We start from the raw sequence: 20,897 nt of genomic DNA, 5'->3' as shown, positions 1-20,897 counted from the left end.
CACTGCACCCCCAAACCTCCAGGGCAATTTCCCCGGAGGCGCTAGTGCCCTCCCCCAGCCAAAAATGTCATTGCACCCTGTTAGCGCCCCCCGGAGGCGTTAACCAGGCGATAAAGAGGGGCAATTTCGGCCCTTCTATCTATCACCAAGCTTTTGTTCACCCCATCTAATTTATCTTTCTTTGGTTGGGCGCATGTTTTCTTTACCACTTTATGAAATGCTTTGGGATATTTATCTACATTAAAGACACTGTATAAATTAAAATTTTTGCTGTTGTCTTCGAAAGTATTTCTTTCATGTTAGGAATTTGCTTGGAATGATTTACATATAAATGGATTTGTTCCATTTGAATTCAAGAACAGACCATTACAGACACACTGTTGCTCGCTGAATAATATTTCACCATTCAGCTGCTGTTTAATAGCACTTTCCTGAGCAATAATACAGAGCCCTGTTTCAGGACAGCTTCTGTTCACTGTTTACAATGATTTGGATAAAGGGCTAGAGGGAGTGGTGACCAAATTTGCAGATGATACTAAAATAGAAGGCATGGTATATAATTTGCAGGATCAAAGGAAGCTGCAAAGGAATATTGATAAGATGATGGAATGGGAAAATTCACTGGGATGTTGCCTCGTATGAGGAAATACAAATACAAAGAAAGACTTGAAATATTGGGCCTGTTTTGTTAGAAAATAAATTATGGGGTGAATTGGTGTTTAAAATTATGAAGGATTGGGACAAAGTAGATAGAAACAGGTTTTTTTCCAGTGGTAGAAGGGATTAGAATGAAGGGACACTGATATAAGTTTATATTGGCCCTGAATTTGCTGTAGCCAGTCAACGAACGTTGGTTAGACTTGCCCTTGCTTGTTTAATTTCCATGAGATGTTGCACTGGAAGTTGCTGGAAGTGCAAGATGGAAACAGCGCGGCGCCCTCTACAGGGCATCTGGGACCTGTGTATCTCCTTAACCTATTAAATTGAAGGATTGTGAAATGAACAGTGCAGATTTTGAACCAGGAAGTGCAAGTTAGAATAATGACCTCAATGTCAAATCAGGTACAGAAAGAGAAATAAAGAGAGGGAAAAAAATGAATGGATTAAGAGAGAGAGAAAAAAGAGACAGAAAGAAAAAGTAAAAAAAAATCTCCAACAATTAATAGGTGCAGAAATGAGACACCACACTTGAAATACTCAATTTTCAGTGCCAGATAGGTTATTTTGCAATAATTAATACTTAATCCGCTACTAAAATCGATACTTATCCTGAAACGGATAAGCCCTAACTGTGGCGACTTTAGTTCGTATCTACCGCGTAAATGGTCCGGACGAATTACATCCGTGCATTTTAAAAGAATCCAGGGAAGAAATAGCAGAGGCATTATTATACATATTTAATCATTCGTTAGAACAAAGTGTAGTGCCAGAGGACTGGCAGATAGCTAACATAGTACCTATATTTAAGAAGGGAGATAGAATATGTCCAGGGAATTTTTGACCAATCAGCTGGTAGGAAAACTAATGGAATCCCTACTGAAGGAGAAAATAGAAGAACATCTAGAAACTATAAAAGCTAATAACGAAAAGTCAACATGGATTTCAAAAATGTAAGTCTTGCTTGACCAACCTCATTGAATTCTTTGAAGAGGTAACAGATAAAATAGACAAGGGTAATGCAGTAGATGTAATTTATCTAGATTTTCAAAAGGCCTTCGATAAAGTACCACAAAATAGACTGATGAACATGGTCAGAGAATGCGGACTCAGAGAACAAGTAGCAGCATGGATAGCTAGCTGGCTTCAAGACAGAAAGCAGGGAGTAGGGGTAAAGGGTAGCTATTCACAGTGACAGAAGGTGGGAAGTGATATTCCACAAGGATCAGGGTCGGGACCACTGTTGTTCACAATTTATATTTACGATTTAGACTTTGGAATCAAAAACACAATTTTTTAATTTGCGAATGACGTCAAATTGGGGGGGATAGTCAATACTGAGGAGGACTGCAACAAATTACAAGAAAACATTACTAAACTTGCAGAATGGCCATATAAGTGGCAAATGAATTTCAACACAAATAAATGTGTTGTATTAAACTTTGATAAGAAAAATAGGGAGGTCACTTATTACTTGGAAAATATGAATCTAAATGGGGTAAAAGAGCAAAGCGACCTCAGAGTACAAATACACAAATCACTAAAGGTTGCGACTTAGGTTAACAAGACCATAAAATAGCAAACCAAGCACTCGGATTTATTTCTAAAGGGATAGCATTCAAAATTAGAAGTTATGCTAAACTAGTATCAAACCTTGGTTAAATCACACTTGGATACTGTGTACAATTCTGGTCGCCATATTATAAAAAGGATACAGAAGCACTGGAGAGGGTGCAGGGAAGATTTACAAGGATGATACCAGAAATGCGAGGGTATACATATCAGGAAAGGATGAACAGGCTGGAGCTTTTTTCTCCTGAAAAGAGAAGGCTGAAGGGTGACCTAATAGAGGTCCTTAAAATTCTGAAAGGTTTTGAGAGAGAGAATGTTTTCACTTGTGGGGAAGAGCATAACTAGAGGCCATCAATATAAGATAGTCACCAAGAAATCCAATAGGGAATTCAGAAGAAAGTTCTTTTACCCAGAGAGTGATGAGAATGTGAAACTCGCTACCACAGGGAGTGGTTGAAGCAAATAGTATAGATGCATTTAAGGGACGGTTTGATAAGTATATGAGGGGGAAGGGAATAGAGGGTTCTGCTGATAGAGTTAGGCGAGGAAAGACGGGAGGAGGCTCGAGTGGAGCATAAACGCCAGCATGGACTGGTTGGGCCGAATGGCCTGTTTCTGTGCCATATATCTTATGTAATCCTATGTAAATGCAGCAACTTCAGGACATTGAACGCATTTCAATGATGAGCCAGACAGCGAGATGCTGTTTTCACAAAGCTAACGGTGGAGCGGCGCATCTTGTACAGCAAATTCCGGATTTACATATTTAGCCTCGCATCTGCCTTCGCCTGAAGTTGATATGCGATTTTCACCATTAGCCTCAACGTTATTTTAACAACGTTAATTCTGGCCTGATGATTTAGGACAGAGAGTAGGAGAAACCTTTTTTTAAACAGTGTTGCAATGCCGTGGAAAGTGTTACGGGAGGTAGTGATTGAGACCATGAAAACCTTTAAGAATAGGTTAGTTCAATGGTTGATGGAAAGGGGGATAAAGGGATATGGGAACATGATAGGCACATTGGATTTATACTGCTCCAGACTGGTTGAGCTGAACAGTCAGTATCTGATTTGTAATTTCTATTTCATCATCATCATAGGCAGTCCCTCGGAATCGAGGAAGACTTGCTTCCACTCCTAAAGTGAGTTCTTTGATGGCTGAACAGTCCAATACGCGAGCCACAGACTCTGTCACAGGTAGGACAGACATTCGTTGAGGGAAGGTGTGGCTGGGACTGATTTTCCGCGTGCTCCTTCCGCTGCCTGCGCTTGACCTCTTCATGCTCTCGGCGTTGAGACTCGAAGAGCTCAACGCCCTCCCGGATGCACTTTCTCCACCTAGGACGGTCTTCGGCCAGGGTCTCCCAGGTGTCAGTGGTGATGTCGCACTTTATCAGGGAGGCTTTGAGGATGTCCTTGTAACGTTTCCGCTGCCCACCTTTGGCTCGTTTGCCATGAAGAAGCTTCGCATAGAGCATTTGCTTATGGAATCTCATGTCTGGCATGTGAACAATGTGGCCTGCCCAGCGAAGCTGATCAAGTGTGGCCAGTGCTTCAATACTGGGGATGTTAGCCTGGACGAGGACACTGATGTTGGTGCACCTGTCCTCCCAGGGGATTTGCAGGATCTTGAGGAGACATCGTTGGTGATATTTCTCCAGCGACTTGAGGTGCCTTCTATACATCGTCCATGCCTCTGATCCATACAGGAGGGCGGGTATTACTACAGCCCTGTAGACCATGAGCTTGATGGTAGCTTTGAGGGCCTGGTCTTCGAAAACTCTTTTCCTCAGATGGCCAAAGGCTGCAGTGACGCACTGGAGACGATGTTGAATCTCTGCATCAATGTCTGCCTTTGTTGATAGGAGGCTTCCGAGATATGGGAGATGGTCCACGTTGTCCAGGGCCGCGCTGTGAATCTTGATGACTGGAGAGCAGTGCTGTGCGGCGAGGACAGGCTGGTGGAGGACCTTTGTCTTACGGATGTTAAGAGTAAGGCCTATGCTTTCATATGCCTCAGTGAATACATTGACTATATCCTGGAGTTCAGCCTCAGAATATGTGCAGACTCCGGTGTCGTCCGCGTACTGCAGCTCAACGACAGAGGTTGTGGTGATCTTAGACCTGGCCTGGAGGCAGCGTAGGTTGAACAGCTTCCCACTGGTTCTGTAGTTTAGTTCCACTCCAGCGGGGAGCTTGTTGACAGTGAGTTAGAGAATGACAGCGAGGAAGATTGAGAAGAGAGTTGGGGCAATGTCGCAGCCCTGTTTGACTCCGGTCCGGACGTGAATTGGGTCTGTGATGGATCCGTTGGTAAGGATCACGGCCTGCATGTCATTGTGGAGCAGGCAAAGGATGTTGACAAACTTTTGGGGGCATCCGAAATGGAGGAGGACGCTCCATAGACCCTCACGATTGACAGTGTCAAAGGCCTTTGTAAGATCGAAGAAGGCCATATATAAGGGCTGGCGCTGCTCCCTGCATTTTTGCTGCAGCTGTCGCGCTACAAAGATCATGTCAAACTGGAAGCAATACGGTGGAGGAGGATTTCCTGGAGTGCATAAGGGATGGTTTTCTAGACCAATATGTCGAGGAACCAACTAGGGGGGAGGCCATCTTAGACTGGGTGTTGTGCAATGAGAGAGGATTAATTAGCAATCTCATTGTGCGAGGCCTCTTGGGGAAGAGTGACCATAATATGGTGGAATTCTGCATTAGGATGGAGAATGATACAGTTAATTCAGAGACCATGGTCCAGAACTTAAAGAAGGGTAACTTTGAAGGTATGAGGCGTGAATTGGCTAGGATAGATTGGCGAATGATACTTAAGGGGTTGACTGTGGATGGGCAATGGCAGACATTTAGAGACCGCATGGATGAATTACAATAATTGTACATTCCTGTCTGGCGTAAAAATAAAAAAGGGAAGGTGGCTCAACCGTGGCTATCTAGGGAAATCAGGGATAGTATTAAAGCCAAGGAAGTGGCATACAAATTGGCCAGAAATAGCAGCGAACCTGGGGACTGGGAGAAATTTAGAACTCAGCAGAGGAGGACAAAGGGTTTGATTAGGGCAGGGAAAATGGAGTACGAGAAGAAGCTTGCAGGGAACATTAAGGCGGATTGCAAAAGTTTCTATAGGTATGTAAAGAGAAAAAGGTTAGTAAAGACAAACGTAGGTCCCCTGCAGTCAGAATCAGGGGAAGTCATAACGGGGAATAAAGAAATGGCAGACCAATTGAACAAGTACTTTGGTTCGGTATTCACTAAGGAGGACACAAACAACCTTTCGGATATAAAAGGGGTCAGAGGGTCAAGTAGGGAGGAGGAACTGAGGGAAATCTTTATTAGTCGGGAAATTGTGTTGGGGAAATTGATGGGATTGAAGGCCGATAAATCTCCAGGGCCTGATGGACTGCATCCCAGAGTACTTAAGGAGGTGGCCTTGGAAATAGCGGATGCATTGACAGTCATTTTCCAACATTCCATTGACTCTGGATCAGTTCCTATCGAGTGGAGGGTAGCCAATGTAACCCCACTTTTTAAAAAAGGAGGGAGAGAGAAAACAGGGAATTATAGACCGGTCAGCCTGACCTCAGTAGTGGGTAAAGTGATGGAATCAATTATTAAGGATGTCATAGCAGCGCATTTGGAAAATGGTGACATGATAGGTCCAAGTCAGCATGGATTTGTGAAGGGGAAATCATGTTTATCAAATCTTCTGGAATTTTTTGAGGATGTTTCCAGTAAAGTGGACAAAGGAGAACCAGTTGTTGTTTGGACTTTCAGAAGGCTTTCGACAAGGTCCCACACAGAGATTAATGTGCAAAGTTAAAGCACATGGGATTGGGGGTAGTGTGCTGACGTGGATTGAGAACTGGTTGTCAGACAGGAAGCAAAGAGTAGGAGTAAATGGGTACTTTTCAGAATGGCAGGCAGTGACTAGTGGGGTACCACAAGGTTCTGTGCTGGGGCCCCAGCTGTTTACATTGTACATTAATGATTTAGAAGAGGGGATTAAATGTAGTATCTCCAAATTTGCAGATGACACTAAGTTGGGTGGCAGTGTGAGCTGCGAGGAGGATGCTATGAGGCTGCAGAGTGACTTGGATAGGTTAGGTGAGTGGGCAAATACATGGTAGATGAAGTATAATGTGGATAAATGTGAGGTTATCCACTTTGGTGGTAAAAACAGAGAGACAGACTATTATCTGAATGGTGACAGATTAGGAAAAGGGAAGGTGCAACGAGACCTGGGTGTCATGGTACATCAGTCATTGAAGGTTGGCATGCAGGTACAGCAGGCAGTTAAGAAAGCAAATGGCATGTTGGCCTTCATAGCGAGGGGATTTGAGTACAGGGGCAGGGAGGTGTTGCTACAGTTGTACAGGGCCTTGGTGAGGCCACACCTGGAGTATTGTGTACAATTTTGGTCTCCTAACTTGAGGAAGGACATTCTTGCTATTGAGTGCAGCGAAGATTCACCAGACTGATTCCCGGGATGGTGGGACTGACCTATCAAGAAAGACTGGATCAACTGGGCTTGTATTCACTGGAGTTCAGAAGAATGAGAGGGACCTCATAGAAACGTTTAAAATCCTGACGGGTTTCGACAGGTTAGATGCAGGAAGAATGTTCCCAATGTTGGGGAAGTCCAGAACCAGGGGTAAACCATTTAGGACTGAGATGAGGAGAGACTTCTTCACCCAGAGAGTGGTGAACCTGTGGAATTCTCTGCCACAGAAAGTGGTTGGGGCCAATTCACTAAATATATTCAAAAGGGAGTTAGATGAAGTCCTTACTACTCGGGGGATCAAGGGGTATGGCGAGAAAGCAGGAAGCGGGTACTGAGGTTTCATGTTCAGCCATGAACTCATTGAATGGCGGTGCAGGCTAGAAGGGCTGAATGGCCTGCTCCTGCACCTATTTTCTATGTTTCTATGTCCGTTGTGCCCCGTATGGGACGAAATCGCACTGTGATTCCGGGAGGAGCTCCTCGGCCACAGGGAGAAGACGGTTGAGGAGAATTCTAGCGACAACTTTCCCAGTGGCTGATAGCAGGGAGATTCCTCTGTAGTTGCCACAGTCAGACTTGTCCCCTTTTTTAAAAATCACAATCACTGCATCTCTGAGATCTCCCGCCAGATGAGAGAGGTGAGGTCATGTATCCGTGCCAACGGTGCCTCTCCACCATATTTTAGCGTCTCAGCAGGGGTTCCATCCGCACCCGTAGCCTTGTTATTCTTAAGCTGTTTTATGGCTTTGCCAAACTCGTATAGCATTGGAGTTTCACTGAGGAGGTGGCGGGTTGCATGCTACGGGGTGGTGTCGAGAACACTCGAGTCAAAGGCAGAATCTTGATTGAGGAGATCTTCAAAGTGCTCCTTCCAGTGGGCCCTGACAGCCTCGGTGTCCTTGATGAGTGTTTCCCCGTTCTTGGCCAGGAGTGGGGTGGGGCCTTGGGAATTTGGACTGTAGGTGGCCTTGACTGCAATGAAGAATCGTCGCATATCGTGGCTGTCGGCCAGTTATTGTATCTCCTGTGCTTTCTCCATCCACCACCTATTCTTTAGGTCCTGGGTTTTTTGTTGGACCTGAGCCTTGAGCCGTCTGTAATGTTGCTTTGCAGCTCCCGAGTTGGGTTGTTGCTTGAGGCTCAGAAATGCTTTGCGCCTGCGATTTATAAGTTCTTGGATCTCCTGATCATTTTCGTCAAACCAGTCCTGATGTTTTCTGGTTGAGTGACCAAGTGTCTCTTCACAGGCACTAGTTATAGAGGCCTGGAGGGCAGACCAAGCGTTGTGGACATTCAGCATCTCAGGGTCATCAAGACACTCCAGATTACCTGTGAGGCGCTGGCTGTATAGGGCTCTCTTAGCTGGGTCTTTAAGTGCCCGACATTAATTTTTTTGCGGCACTGTTTCTGCTGTCCCCTCTGCTTTGGGGCAATGTTAATGTTGATGATGGATCGGATTAGGCGATGGTTCGTCCAGCAGTTGTCAGCTCCTGTCATGGCACGGGTGATGCGCACATCCTTGCGATGCCTGGCTCAGACGCTGACAACTGGAGACCAGGTTCTCCTGTATAAGCCTAATTGCCTACGGCGAGGTGTTGGCCGCAAGCTGGGTGACGAGCAGCGCCATTGATGGTAGGTGGCCCGAGGATTGGTTGGGGGGCAAGCATTAGCAAGGTCACTTCCAAAGTTATTTTAAAAGTTTAAAAGTATTTCCAAATTGTTTAAAAAGATTAAGAGTTGATTAAAAGTTGATAAAAATTCGCAATTTATTTTAAAAGTTTCTAAAGATTGTTAAAAAGTCAAAGACGTCGATCAATAATAGGTATTTAAAAGTATTTTGATTAAAATCTAAAATGTAAGTTTTAAAAGTTCTCCCAAATTGTTTAAATTGTTTAAGAGTTGATTAAAAGTTTAAAAATTGATTAAAAGTTGGCTAGAAGTTTAAGATGTTGGGTAGAATGCCGGCGGCCGGTTCAGTGCTGGCTCCGGAGTCCCTTTGGCCGGTTCAGCGCCTGCCCGGAGTCCCTTCCGCCGGCCCCGGAGTCCCTTCGGTCGGTTCGACGTCCACCCCGAGTCTGTCAGCACAATAAACAGCTGGTATGCGACCATAGGGAGAGGTATGGGCAGGTGTGGAGTCCTTTTGGCCCCGGATGGGTGCGGGCCGGTTCCTTCGGCCCGGGATTGCAGCGGGCCTGTGCGGCGTCCTTTCGGCCCGGGAACCGGTGTGGAGTCCTTTCGGCCCGGAATCGGTGCGGGCCAGTCCTTTCGGCCCAGAATTACAGCGGGCCGATATAATTGACTCACCCCAGACTCATTGGGCTGGATTTTCAAAGGGAAGGTGGGTTGGGGGAGGCAGGGGGACTTCAATATAGATGGGAAACCTGGGAGAATGGTTTCTCGCAGGCCCCGCTGACTTTAATGGCAGGGCCTGATTTGCACCTCAAGCCTCTGTTTCCCACCCACCGCCAGTCAGATGGAGAGGCCGCACAGAAGAGGGAGGGAGGAATCGGGTGGGGGGCCGGTGCCGGCCTCCGAAGGATCGCGGAGGGGGCTGGGAGGAAGATCAGGGCCGTCGAGGGACCAGGGGTGGGTCAGGGGAGATGATCGAAGGCCTCGTGAGGGGGCCTCCGATCGCGGGGGGTGGGCTAGGCAAGGACCCTGGATCCAGGACATTTACCTCCTGGATGCAGCAGTCCCTGCCTTGCTTTAACTGCCGGGTTTTACGAGGTGTGTAAAACCCGTCCAGCTGCAGTTAAAAACAAACTGGAGGTTTAAAAAAAGAGGCTTCCAGCCTCATTACAATATTTAAAGCGACATCACACCTCCTAGCAGTGGGTCGGCTGCCTATCCCCGTTAAAAATGGAAGTGGGCGGGTTGGAGGCGGGATTCCGATTTTTAATAATTTAACCACCCCAACGCTCCAAACCCTCCCATTTTTTTCGTTTAAAATTCTCCCCGTTGAGTGGATTCTCCTTTAACTTTAAGGGGTAGAGTAGGGTCGGGGTGGGCTTCTGCTACCTCCCCCCCCGCCACATCATGGGATCTCCTGACGGGAATCCCACTTCCAAGGGTCCTGATGGAAATGCTGGCAGTGCTGCAGTGCGATCACAGTCACGTCAGAGAGCTGATTCACCTGATTTTACTTAGGTTACAAAAGCATTCATTTCAAAAAGCATTACGTGTGTCATAAATAATATATGAATTCGGAAGGGAAGGTTCAATAGTTTCTCGGTTCACGAGATTGATTCCTGGGATGAGAGGGCTGTCTTAGAAGCTTGAAATTTCTCTCTCCTTTGTAAATCTATTTGTATAACACCTGAATTTGTTTAACATCAAGTTATAAAAGTTATGTTTTTTGTGCATCCTGGGCCACTTCTTTATATGAAGACCAATGTCTGTAGTTTTTCATTTTTTTGTAATATAGATAATTGTAAAGAAGTTTTTAATTAATATGTGACTTTTAGATGCAAAAGGTGTGCACAATTTTTATGGTGCTTGGTATTGAGGAAACAATATTTACATTGGAATGTGTCATTTGTGATCAAAAGTCTCAGTCATACAAGTTGGGTGATTTATTGGTTACATAAGCTATAGAGTACCTTTCCCAACATATTAAATAAACCTTTTTGGCATTTAAGAGAACTTTGTGCCCAAATACACTACCCTACAAGACACTACCACTGAAATGAATAACTACAGACATTCTCCAATTGACAACCATATTGAAAGAATTTGTGAAATACCCTAATTTTCTTAACTGAACTTCACAAATTGTAGGCAGATCCATGATCTGCTGGGCTAGCTAAAACCCTTCTCTTCTGTCTTTTCTCTCTCTCCCCCCCCACCCCCCATCTCCTCTGGTCTCCTCTTTCAATACCTTTTTAAAAGGCAGTGACTGCTGCCAACGAAGTTGAAGTAGCTGCGCATGCAGTTTGTGTTTTTTTGGTTGTTCGCATTTGAATGTAATAAAAACAATTCTGGGGAAGGACAGCACCAAAGGGGTTCATTTTTTGACAGTTGTTTAAAAAATGTGGTTTGGGTTTCACTCCGTAAACGCCTTTCACCTCTTGCAACAAATGTAATACTTGGTAAACAGTGAAAGATTACTGTTGTGTTCCTAACACAGATGAGGCTGCACACAGGGAGGTGAAAGTAACAGTGACCTCAGTCTTTAATAAGACACTCCAGAGTGAGAAACAGGCTTTAGGGGCCGGCTTAGATACAGTGCTCCCAAGGGATGCTGGGATCCCTTGGGACTTCAGGGGATGAGCTCCCTGGTGGCGGAACATAGGAGTGCATACTTTACAGATACACGACATCATTCTGCCCACAAAGTAAAAGTGAAAACTATTTACAAGGTGAGGCGGTCGGGAGCCTTTCTTTCCCTGGTGGACCGCCTCGGTACAAATGTCTGTTCTGGTGTGTTGGCTGTGCCCTCACTGGGCTGGCGTGTTGTTGGCCCTGCAGGGCTGCTGGGTGAGCCTGGCCTTGCTGGGCTGTTGGGTGTGATGGGTTCGATTTCCTGGTCCAGTGTGGTGTCGTTGATCCTTTGGGTGTGTGTTGTGGGCTCGAAAAAGATGGTGTCTGCTGTGGGTTGTTCAGGGCAGTCTGTGAACCGCAGCCTCGTTTGGTCCAGGTGCTTTCTGCAAATTTGTCCATTGTCTAGTTTGACTACAAACACCCTACTCCCTTCTTTAGCTATCACTGTGCCCGCGATCCACTTGGGACCATGTCCATAGTTTAGCACATACACCGGGTCATTCAGATCAATTTCCCGTGACACAGTGGCGCGACCATCGTTTACATTTTGTTGCTGCCGCCTGCTCTCTACCTGATCATGCAGGTTGGGGTGAACCAGCGAGAGTCTGGTTTGTGTCCTTTTCATGAATAGCTCAGCTGGGGGCACCCCTGTGAGTGAGTGGGGTCTCGTGCAGTAGCTGAGCAGTACTTGGGACAGGCGGGTTTGGAGTGAGCCTTCTGTGACTCGTTTAAGGCTCTGTTTGATGGTTTGTACTGCCCGCTCTGCTTGCCCATTGGAGGCTGGTTTAAACGTGGCTGAGGTGACATGTTTGATCCCATTGCGGGTCATGAATTCTTTAATTTCGGCACTGGTGAAACATGGCCCGTTGTCACTGACCAGTATGTCAAGCAGGCCTTGGGTGGCAAACATGGCCCTCAGGCTTTCAATGGTGGCAGCGGTGCTTCCCGACATTATTTCACATTCAATCCATTTTGAAAAAGCATCCACCACCACCAGGAACATTTTACCGAGAAACAGGCCCGCATAGTCGACATGGATCCTCGACCATGGTCTGGAGGGCCAGGACCACAAACTTAGTGGCGCCTCTCTGGGCGCGTTGCTCAACTGAGCACACACGCTGCATTGCCGTACACAGGACTCTAAGTCAGAGTCGATACTGGGCCACCACACGTGGGATCTGGCTATCGCTTTCATCATTACTATACTTGGGTGTGTGCTGTGGAGATCTGAGATGAATGTCTCCCTGCTCTTTTTTGGTAGCACTACGCGGTTACCCCACAACAGGCAGTCTGCCTGAATGGACAGCTCGTCCTTTCGCCGCTGGAACGGCTTGATTGGCTCTTGCATTTCAACGGGGATGCTGGCCCAGCTCCCATGCAGTACACAGTTTTTTTACTAGGGACAGCAGAGGATCTTGACTGGTCCAAGTCCTAATCTGGCAGGCCGTGACAGGAGATTTATCATTTTCAAACGCTTCCAAGACCATCAATAAGTCTGCGGGCTGCGCCACCATCAACAAGTTTGTAGGCTGTGTCATTCCCCCCCCGTGGTGGGCAATGGTAGCCGACTAAGAGCATCCGCACAGTTCTCGGTGCCTGGCCTGTGGCGGATGGTATAGTTATACGCTGATAACGCGAGTGCCCACCTTTGTATGTGGGCTGAGGCATTAGTATTTATCCCCTTGTTTTCAGTGAACAGGGATGTGAGGGGCTTGTGATCGGTTTCCAGCTCAAATTTGAGGCCAAACAGGTACTGATGCATTTTCTTTACCCCGAACACACACGCTAATGCCTCTTTCTCAATCATGCTGTAGGCCCTCTCGGCCTTAGACAAGCTCCTGGAAGCATAGGCGACAGGTTGCAACTTCCCCGCAACATTAGCTAGTTGTAATATATACCCGACTCCGTACGACGACACGTCACATGCTAGCACAAGCCTTTAACAGGGGTTATACAATAAAAGCAGCTTGTTGGAGCATAAAATGTTTCTGTCTTTCTCAAAAGCAATGACTTGGTTTTTTCCCCATACCCAGTTCTCACCTTTGCGCAATAACACATGCAGGGGCTCAAAAAGGGTGCTTAACCTCGGTAGGAAGTTACCGAAATAGTTGAGGAGTCCCAGGAAGGACCGCAGCTCCGTGACGTTCTGTGGCCTGGGCGCGTTCCTCATAGCCTCTGTCTTGGTGTCTGTGGGCTGAATGCCGTCCGCCGCGATCTTTCTCCCCAAAAACTCCACTTCTGTTGCCAAGAAGGTGCATTTCGACCTCTTCAGCCGCAGCCCTACGCGATCCAGTCGCTGGAGGACCTCCTCCAGGATTTGTAGGTGCTCGGCGGTGTCCCGACCCATGACCAATATGTTGTCCTGAAAGACCACCGTGTGTGGTACCGACTTGAGTAGGTTCTCCATGTTTCTCTGGAAGATCGCTGCAGCCGACCAAATTCCAAACGGGCATCTGTTGTAGATGAACAGTCCCTTGTGTGTGTTGATGCAGGTGAGGCCCTTCGAAAACTCCTCCAGCTCTTGCGTCATGTAGGCTGAAGTCAGTTCGAGCTTGGTGAATGTCTTGTCTCCTGCCAGCGTCGCAAATAGGTCGTCTGCCTTAGGTAGCGGTCCTGTAGCGGGAAACGATTAATAGTTACTTTATAATGGCCGCAAATCCTAACCGTGCCATCACTTTTGAGTACTGGAACAATCGGGCTGGCCCACTCGCTGAATTCCACTAGGGAGATGATGCCCTCGCGTTGCAGCCTGTCCAGCTCGATTTCCACTCTCTCCCTCATCATGTGAGGTACCGCTCGCGCCTTGTGGTGAATGGGCCGTACCTCTGGGACCAAGTGGATCTGCACCTTCGCCCCGGAAAAGTTTCCAATGCCTGGCTCAAAAAGGGAAGGAAATTTGTTAAGAACCTGGGTGCATGAGGCCTCATCGACATGTGATAGCGCTCGGATGTCATCCCAGTTCCAGCAGATTTTGCCCAGCCAGCTCCTTCCAAGCAGTGTGGGGCCATTGCCCGGGACAATCCAGAGTGGCAGTTCATGCACCATGCCCTCGTAGGTGACCTTGACCATGGCACTGCCCAGGACAGTGATATGCTCTTTGGTGTACGTTCTCAGTTTCGTGTGGATGGGGCTCAGGGCTGGTCTGAATGCCTTGTTGCACCACAGTCTCTCAAACATCTTTTTATTCATGATGGATTGCCTAGCGGCAGTGTCCAGTTCCATGCCTACGGGTAAGCCATTCAATTTTACGCTTTGCATTATATGTGGACATTGCGTCGAAAATGTGTGCACCCCGTGTATTTCAGCATCTGCCTCCTCTCTCTGAGGCTCAAAATTGCTTTGATCCACCATGGACCGATCTTCCTCTGCCGCGTGGTGGTTAGCAGGTTTTGCAGAGCTTGCAGCTCGTTTGCAAGCTCATTGGAGGTTCCCCATTGTTCCACAGCTCTTGCAAACATACCCTTTGATGCTGCATGAATAGGCTGAATGGAAGCCTCCACAACGCCAACAAGCTGTGAATTGCCTTGCATTCATCCTTTGTTGGGGACTCTGAGTCATCTGGGTCACCTGAGGCCTGCTGGCAGTTGCAGACTCGTGGGTTCTGCCCTGTACATTTCTGCTCGCAAACACAGTTCCAGTTAATTTCGGAACATTGCGAGCACTTGTGTGCTGAGAGATTTGTTTGGTGTTATCATTGGTGGACATAAACGCCTATGCTATCGTAATGGCCTTACTGAGGGTCGGTGTCTCTGCAGTCAAAAGTTTTCGTAGGATGGCCTCGTGGCCAATGCCCAGTACAAAAAAATCTCTGAGCATTTGCTCCAGATAGCCATCAAACTCACATTGTCCTGCAAGTCGCCTTAGCTCGGCGACGTAGCTCGCCACTTCCTGACCTTCAGATCGCTGGCACGTGTAGAACCGATACCTTGCCATCAGCACGCTCTCCCTCGGGTTAAGATGCTCCTGAACCAGTGTACACAGCTCCTCATACGACTTATCTGTGGGTTTCACCGAGCCAGAAGATTCTTCATGAGGCTGTATGTCGGTGCCCCGCAGACTGTGAGGAGGACCGGTCTCCTTTTTGCAGCGCTTCCTTCTCCGTCCAGCTTGTTGGCTATAAAGTACTGGTCTAGCCGTTCGACATAGGCTTCCCAGTCCTCACCCTCCAAGAACTTTTCCAGGATGCCCACAGTTTGCTGCATCTTTTGCGTTGGATTCATATTCTCGTCGCCAGTTATTGTGTTCCTAATACAGATGAGGCTGCACACAGGGAGGTTAAAGTAACAGTGAGCTCAATCTTTAATAAGACACTCCAGAGTGAGGAACAGGCCTTAGGGGCAGGCTCCCAAGGGATGCTGGGATCCCTTGGGAGTTCAGGGGATGTGCTCCCTGGTAGCGGAACATGGGAGTGCATGCTTTACAGATATACAACAATTACATTAACAAAAACAAATTATCTGGTGATTATCACATTGCTGTTTGTGGGAGTTTGCTGTGCGCAAAATGGCTGCCGTGTTTCCCACATTACAACAGTGACTACACTCCAAAAGTCACTTGACTGTAACGTACTTTGAGACATCTGGTGGTTGTGAAAGGCGCTATATAAATGCAAAATGTTGATAACAGAATGGATTAGGTGGTGGTCCGTCCAGCAGTCGTCGGCTTCTGTCATGGTGCGCGTGATGCGCAAGTCCTTGTGGTCCCTCACTCGGACGATGACGTAGTCGAGCAGGTGCCAATGCTTGGAGCGAGGGTGTTGCCATGATGCCTTGTACTTGTTCCTCTGGCGGAACAAAGTGTTGGTGATGACAGGGTCATGTTCTCGGTATTTTATCAGGAGCAGGGTACCGCTGGAGTTGGTTTTCCCTACTCCCTCTCTGCCGATCACGCCTCGCCAGAGGTCTATGTCCTTATCGACTCTGGCGTTGAAGTTGCCGGCGAGGATCGGTTTGTCAAGCGCTCTACTCGGAACTCCTACAAGGCAAGCCCCAGGTGGGCAGAGGAAACGTTTCAAGGACACCCTCAAAGCCTCCTTGATAAAGTGCAACATCCCCATTGGTACCTGGGAATCCCTGGCACAGAACCACCCTAAGTGGAGGAAGAGCATCCGGGAGGGCGCTGAGCACCTTGAGTCTTGTCGCCGAGAGCATGCCGAAACCAAATTCAGACAGCGGAAGGAGCGTGCGGCAAACCAGACTCTCCACCGATCCTTTCCTTCAACTACTGTCTGTCCCACCTGTGACCGAGACTTTAATTCCCATATTAGACTGTACAGTCACCTGAGAACTTATGTTCTTATGTTCTTAACAGGTTCAAAAAGCATCAAATATATCCATTTTTTCAGTATAATACAAATAATACGGTAAATATCTTTTAAATTATCCTAATAACTGCTTCTTGATTTATCTTAGTCTTCCTTGTTTTTGAGGGACTGCCTATGATGATGATAAATGCAAGTCTTTCTTTCTTTATGATGAGAGATTGTGCAGAATGGGCCTATACTCTCTGGAATTTAGAAGAATGAAAGGTGATCTTGCTACACTCATAATACAGGATGAAACTGAGTACTGTGTAAATGAGCAAGTGTGACCTTAGCTCCTTTAATAAGACTCCAGAGTGCAGGTACCTCGTAGGTGGCCTGCTTATATACCCTGCTCCCAAGGCATGCTGGGATCCCTTGGAACTCCAACAGGTGGGCCCTCTGGCGGTCAGGTGTCATACAGGTTACAAGGGGTTAAATACATAACATCACTCCCCCGTGAAGTCAATAGTACACTTATTTACAAGGTGAGATGATCTGGGGCTTTTCGCTCCCTTGTCGATCGTCTCGGTACAAATGCGGGTGTGGGTGAGTTGGTTAGATCTTCACTGGGTTGTTGGGCAGCCAGCCATGCCGGACTGCTGGGGATGGTGAGTTCAGCTTCATGGTCAACTATGATGTAATTTGCCACTTGGGTGTGTGTTGGAGGGTCAAAGTTGGTGGTGTCTTCCTCGGGTTGCTCGTAGCTGTTGGTGAACCACAATTTGATGTGGTCCAAATGTTTTCTGTGCGTTTGTCCATTGGCCAATTTGACCTGAAACACCCTACTCCCCTCTTTGGCTGTGACCGTGCCAGTGAGCCATTTGGTACCATGTCCATAATTGAGCACAAACACAGGATCATTGATCTCAATATCGTGGTCATGGTACACACTTTGTTGATGCCGCTTGCCCTCCACATGATCATGGAGATCCAGGTGGACAAGGGAGAGCCTTGTTTTTAGCGCCCTTTTCATGAGCAGCTCGGTTGGGGAAACCCCGGTGAGTGAGTGGGGTCTGGTGCGGTAGCTGAGCAGCACTCGGGACAGCCGGGTCTGCAGGGAGCCTTCCGACACACGTTTCAAGCTTCGCTTGATGGTTTGAACTGCCCGTTTTGCCTGGCTGTTGGATGTGGGCTTGAACAGGGCAGATGTGACGTGTTTGATCCCGTTGCGGGTCATGAATTCCTTGAATTCAGCACTGGGGAAACACGGCCCATTGTCGCTGAATAGGACATTGTCGCTGACTAGGCAAGCCGTGCATGGCAAACATGGCTCGTAGGCTTTCAATAGTGGCCGTGGATGTGCTTACACACATTATTGCACATTCAATCCATTTTGAGTAGCGTCCACGACAACCAAAAACATTTTGCCTAGAAATGGGCCCGCATAGTCCACATGGAACCGCGACCACGGTTTGGAGAGCCACGACCACAAACTTAACGGTGCCTCTCTGGGTGCATTGCTCAGCTGAGAGCAAGTGTTGCACTGGCGCACGCATGACTCTAAATCTGAGTCTATGCCAGGCCACCACACATGGGATCTGGCTATGGCTTTCATCATTACAATGCCTGGGTGGGTGCTGTGCAGTTTACATATGAACGTATCTCTGCCTTTCTTGGACAAGACCACGTGATTGCCCTACAATAGACAGTCCGCCTGCAGGGACAACTCGTCTGCGTCTGTGGAACGGCTTAATCGCCTCCTGCATCTCCACTGGGACACTGGACCAACTTCCATGGAGGATACAGTTTTTCTACCAAGGACAGTAAAGGATCCTGGCTGGTCCAGGTCCTGATCTGGCGGGCCGTAACGGGGGACTTCTCGTTCTCAAATGCCTCCATGATCATGAGCAAGTTCGCTGGCTGTGCCATTTCTACCCTGGTGGTGGGCAATGGCAGCCGACTGAGAGCATCAGCGCAGTTACCTGTGCCTGATCTATGGTGGATTACATAGTTGTATGCCAACAGCGTGAGCGCCCATCTTTGGATGCGGGCAGAGGCATTGGTAGTAATCTCTTTGCTCTCAGAGAACAGCGATATGAGCGACTTGTGGTCAGTTTCAAGCTCAAACTTGAGGCCAAATAAGTACTGGTGCATTTTTTTTCACCCCGTAAATGCACACCAGAGCCTCTTTTTCAATCATGCTGTCGGCCCTTTCGGCCTTGGACAAACTCCTGGACGCATAAGCAACCGGTTGCAGAATCCCCGATTCATTAGCCTGTTGTAACACACACCCGACCCCGTATGACGACGCATCGCAAGCTAGCACTAATTGTTTACAAGGATTATACAGGACAAGCAGTTTGTTTGAACAGAACAGATTTCTGGCTTTCTTAAAGGCAGTCTCTTGTGAATTCTCCCATACCCAGTCGTCTCCCCTGCGCAGTAGCGTATGTAGGGGTTCTAGCAGGGTGTTTAACCCAGGTAGGAAATTACCGAAATAGTTAAGGAGTCCCAGGGATGACCACAGCTCCGTCATGTTCTGTGGTCTTGGCGCGTTCTTGATGGCCTCCATCTTGGTGTTGGTGGGTCTGATGCCGTCTGCCGCGATTCTTCTTCCCAAGAACTTGACATCCTGCGCCAGGAAAACACACTTCGAGCGTTTCAACCTGAGCCCCATGCGATCCAACCGACTAAGAACCTCTTCCAGATTCTTCAGGTGCTCAATGGTGTCCCGATCTGTAACCAGTATGTCGTCTTGGAAAACCACGGTGCAGGCTCTCCATGTTCCGCTGGAAGATAGCCACGGCCGACTGAATCCCGAACGGGCACCGGTTGTAGATGAACAGACCTTTGTGCGTGTTGATGCAGGTGAGGCCTTTCGAAGACTCCTCCAGCTCCTGCGTCATGTAGGCCGAGGTCAGGTCCAGCTTGGTGAACGTCTTCCCTCCAGCCAGGGTCGCAAATAGGTCATCTGCCTTGGGTAGCGGGTACTGGTCCTACAGTGAAAAACAGTTAATCGTTACTTTATAATCCCCACAAATTCTAACCGTGCCGTCCTCTTTAAGTACCGGGACAATCAGAATAGCCCAGTCGTTGAATTCCACCGGCGCGATGATGCCTTCTCGCTGCAGCTTTCCAGCTCAATTTCCACTTTTTCACTCATCATGTACGATACCGCCCGTGCCTTGTGGTAGATGGGTCGCGTACCGGGAACCAAATGGGTCTGCACTTTCGCCCCTGAGAAGCTTCCAATGCCTGGCTCGAACAATGATGGGAACTTGCTCAAAAGCTGGGCACATGAGGCATCGTTGAAGGACGAAAGCTCTGGGATGTCGTCCCAGTTCCAGCGGATTTTTCCCAGCCAGCTTCTGCCAAACAACGTGGGGCCATCCCCTGGCACAATCCGTGTACTGCTCCGTCATAGGATACTTTGATGTCTACACTGCCAATTACAGGGATTAGTTTCTTGGTATAAGTCCTTAGTTTGGTGTGAATGGGGTTGAGCTTGGGCCTGTGCGCCTTTTTGCCTCACAGCCTATCGAAGGCATTTTTACTCATTATAGAATGACTTGCACCCGTGTCGAGTTCCATAGATACTGGAATACCGTTCAGTTCAACTTTCAACATTATGGCCCCAAGTTTCCACATGATTTGCTCCTGAATTTTAGGAACAACTGGTGTAGAACGGAATATCTTTGAAATCGGAATTCTCCACATTTAGTTTTCTGCAGTTCTAGTCAGGTAGAACAGTTTCACTTTGGAACAGAATTTTTTTTCAAAAGGGGGTGTGTCCGGCCACTGACGCCTGATTTCAAAGTTTCCACAGTGAAAACTTACTCCAAACTAACTTAGAATGGAGCAAGTGAAGATTTTTGTACGCTTGAAAAAACCTTGTCTACACTTTAAAAAATCAGGCGCAGGTTACAAATTAGGCGTAGGGAACGAGGTGGGGGGGGGGAAGGGAAGTCATTAAATTCTACAATCAATCATTAGTTATACTTATACAAATATTATACAAATAAATCCAACCTGAATAAAAATTTATAAGCAAAGAAAAGATTAAATAAACCATGTTCCTACCTGTGTGAAAGTGCTTCAGGCAGGCCTTTCAGGCAGCGGTGTGGCGTCAGTGTCTCGACGGCAGTGGCAGCAAGCAGCCTTCGAGCTGAGCTGCGGTGCTTGAGGCAGGCCTTCATTCCCCGCGAAGATGCAGCACCCGGACGGACTTGAGGCCATTCGGCCATGGGATTGCAGCGGCGTCAGTGGCTGGCCGGGAGCCGAAGAATGAACACAGGACACACGCAGCTGCAGATTTAAAATTCTTTAGGCCGTTCGGCCACGCTTATGGGGCGGCGTCAGTGGCTCGAAGGCAGCCGAAGAATCAGGAGCGGACGTGAGGCCATTCGGCCATGGGATTGCAGCGGCGTCAGGGGCTGGTCGGGAGCCGAAGAAAGAACAGCAGCAGCCTTCGAGCTGTGAGGGGGACTGACTGAGGCCATTTGGACAGGGAGAGGCAGCCACATCGACATCTTTATATTTAAATTTGCAGAATGGGTGCTGCATTGTCAACACCACATATTATGCAATGGTTTGCTTCCTCATGCAAGAAATTCTTTGTTCTTGGTGGATGTTGATCCATTGCAAAGTTGAA

The sequence above is a fragment of the Pristiophorus japonicus genome, chromosome 4, assembly GCF_044704955.1.
Source record: "Pristiophorus japonicus isolate sPriJap1 chromosome 4, sPriJap1.hap1, whole genome shotgun sequence".
Classification (NCBI taxonomy): Eukaryota; Metazoa; Chordata; class Chondrichthyes; family Pristiophoridae; genus Pristiophorus; species Pristiophorus japonicus.
This window is presented reverse-complemented; position numbering follows the sequence as displayed.